This window comes from Papio anubis, chromosome 1, assembly GCF_008728515.1.
Source record: "Papio anubis isolate 15944 chromosome 1, Panubis1.0, whole genome shotgun sequence".
NCBI classification, from domain to species: domain Eukaryota; kingdom Metazoa; phylum Chordata; class Mammalia; order Primates; family Cercopithecidae; genus Papio; species Papio anubis.
Window position 1 is genome coordinate 95,085,351 of NC_044976.1, and position 3,750 is coordinate 95,089,100.

Below are 3,750 nucleotides of genomic sequence, written 5' to 3' on the forward strand. Positions count from 1 at the left end.
AAACACAAGTCAAAATGTGGGGGAGATGGAGTTAAAGTGTATGGTGGTTTCATTTTGTTTGGTTTTTTCTTTTTTTGTTTGCTTTTACTCTTTTTTGTAATCTGTTTTTATCTCTTTAAATAATTTATTATAAGATGTTTTATGTAACCCTATGGTAACTACAATGCAAAAACCTGTAATGGATACACTAAAAAATAAAAAGGAATAAATTAAGACATACTACAACTAAGAAAATTACATAGCCACAAGGGATGACAGTAAGAAAGGAAGAAAAGAAGAAAGGAGTTATAAAGCAACCAGAAAACCAGAAAAACAAATGGCAGTATTAAAAATGGCAGTACTAAGTCCTTACTTATCAATAATGACACTGAATGTAAATGAACTAAATTCTCCAATTAAAAGACATAGATGAACTTTTTTTCACATTTTTGTTGGCTGCTTATATGTCTTCTTTTGGAAGTCTCTATTTATGCCTTTGCCCACTTCTTAGTGGGGTTATTTGTTTTTTGCTTGTTAGTTTAAGTTCCTTATATATTTTGGATATTAGGTTCCTCTCAGATGGATAGTTTGTGAATATTTTCTCCCATTCTGTAGGTTGTCTATTTACTCTGTTGATGGTTTCTTTTGCTGTGCATAAGCTCTTTAGTTTAATTAGGTCCCACTTGTTAATTTTTGGCTTTGTTGCAATTTCTTTTTGGTACTTGGTCACAAATTCTTTGCCAAGGCCAATTTTGGGAAGGGTATTTCCTAGGTTTTCCTTTAAAATTTTTATAGTTTGAGATCTTACATTTAAATCTTTAATTCGTCTTGCATTAATTTTTGTATGTGGTGAAAGGTAAGGGTCTAGTTTCATTCTTCTGCACGTGGCTTTCCAGTTATCCCAGCACCATTTATTGAATAGGGAGTCCTTTCTCTGTGGCTTATGTTTTCCAGCCTTGTTGAACATCAGATGATTGTAGGTGTGTAGCTTTATTTCTGAGCTTTCTAATGGGTTCCATTGGTCTATGTGTTTGTTTGTGGACAAGTACCATGCTGTTAATCATCAGAGAAATGCAAATCAAAACCACAATGAGATACCATCTAACACCAGTCTGAATGGCTACTATTAAAAAGTGAAAAAGCAACAGATGTTGGCAAGGCTGTAGAGAAAAGGGAAGGCTTATACACTGTTGGTGGGAATGTAAATTAGTTCAGCCTCTGCGGAAAGCAGTTTGGAGATTCCTCAAATAACTTACAACAAAACTTGAGGCCATTATATTAAGTGAAATAAGCCAAGCACAGAAAAAATAATTATTGCATGTTTAATCAAATATTGCATGTAATCACTCATGCGGGAACTGAAAAGGTGGATCTCATGAAGATAGAGAGTAGATTCTCATGAAGATAGAGAGTAAATTGGTGGCTACCAGAAGCCAGGAAGGGTGGGAGAGGAGAGAATAAAGAGAGATTGATTAATTGGTTACAAATACACAGTTAGATTGAAGAAAAAAGACTTGGTGTTCAATAGATCAGTAAAGTGACTGTAGTCAACACTAATCTATCATACATTTCAAAATAGCTAGAAGAGAATAATTTAAATGTTTCTAGCACAAAGAAAAGCTAAATATTTAATGTGATGGATATCCCAATTACCCTAATTTGATTATATGAATGTATCGAATTATCGCTTGTACCACAAAAATATGTACAGCTATTAAATGGCAATAGAAAATTAATTAATTTTAAAAAGGAAAAGCTACAACTTGCATATTGTAATTTAAATAGTAAAACAAGATAATCATTAAACTAAAAAAAAAAAATTACATGGTGATGATGGTTGCAGAACTCTGTAAATAAAAACCATTGAATTCTACATTTTAAAATGGTGAATCTTGTGGTATGTAATTATACCTCATTAAAGCTCTTATTTAAAAAAAGATTTGTTGTGAAGATCAAAGATGACAATCTATGTAAAATGTTGGACACAGTGCCTAGTACATAGTCAGCCCTCAATAAATATTAGCTATTACTATTCTAGAGTAACTGAATTTAGGAAGCTTTGTGTGACTCTAAAGTCACTGGGAAAAAAATTGATGAGTCAACTGGCATTTGTAGAGAAGAAAATGATCACAAATCATGGTGTGTGGGGTCCTGTGTTCTACTGTGGCCATGGCAGCTTTGAAATCCCATCCTCCTAAGGCCAGCTGAATGGGGTATGTCTTGGTGACTGAGGGCAGGACAAGGGTCATTGTTCAGACCTGGAACATTTCTGGCCTGTGTTGCCCAGGTATGGTTAGGAACTTTCCAATGCCCTAAGACTGAAGGAGACACATGCAGGCCTCACCAGAGACAATCTTGATGACAAGAAACCGTAAATGAGGGGAGAATTTCCCACTGAATATCAGATGTTTTAACCAGGGTTATGAACACAGTTTCTGGTACCAAGAGAGGAAAATGGGATTTAAGGAGAGAACAACTACTTTAAAGCTGAGCTTTCTACACAATCTGGATCTATGTAATGCAATAAAAAGGCTTCATGTTTTTGCAGTATGTTCTGAAGGAGCCGCTTTACCATGGCAAGATGTTCTATTACATGCACAAGACCCTGAAGGTGCACACACTGGATTATTTACTGTTGGATGTGTTCTCTTTCTGAATTTTCTCTTTTAAAAGAAGGAAGGACTGCATGAAGAAAGATCTGTAAATGACTAAGAAAATCATTTAAAACATTTTTTTTGTCATAATTTGTGGGGTTTCTTTCCCTGACTTCTGAAGCTCCAAATTCACCCTTAACAAATGCGCTGTTGAATTCTGACATTAACAAAACCAAATCAATTTAAACTACTTGCCAGCAAAATAAAAACTAAATATTTGCTTAGCATTCCTAGCATTTCTTTCATTGTGAAAACAAAGAAAATATGGACAAATTAATTATTAATGGTACTCTATACAATAATTTAGTGCTAGTATTTATATTAGAAATGGGGTTTTCCCAAATTAAGTCTGTGTTTGACTGAATCAAAGATAAGCAAGATAATACAGTATGTCATAAAAAGTACCCTATAAATGTCAAAAGACCATAATAGTAAAAATATATTAGAATGATACTAACAATAATAAATAGTGCTAGCTTTCCAAAGATTCCTAACTGTCAATCCCCAAAACTCTGATTTTTGGAATTGATTTTAGGATAGGGTGGGGCAAAGCTGAGGGGAATTAGTGTTAAGGAGAAACTAGCAAGGATTTTTTTCTAAGAAAATCAAATAAGAATTAGATTTTGAGATTAAGTAGCCATTGTCCAGATGAAGAGGAAGATGGGGGGAAATTTTGCATTTACAAGTGCATATGTGGTGGGGTGCAGTGGCTCACACCTTTAATACAAGAGTTTTGTGAGGCTGAGGTGGGAGAATCACTTGAGGCCAGGAGTTTAAGACCAGCCTGATCAACATAGCAAGATCCTGTCTCTACAAAAAAAATAATAGCCAGGCATGGTGGGGTGCACCTGTAATCTCAGCTACGTGAGAGGCTGGGGTGGGAGGACTGCTTGAGACTCGGAGGTCAACGCTGCAGTGAGCCATGATCATGTCACTGTACTCCAGTCTGGATGACATAGCAAGTCCCCAAGTCAAAAAAAAAAAAAAAAAGTGCACATTGTTTATATGTACAGAGTAGCAAGAGAATATGCACAAAACGGAATGCAAGTAGCCTCATTAGGAAAGTATAGAAGAGAATAAATAGCTATGTTTAATTGTTCATTTTTTATTTTTGTGG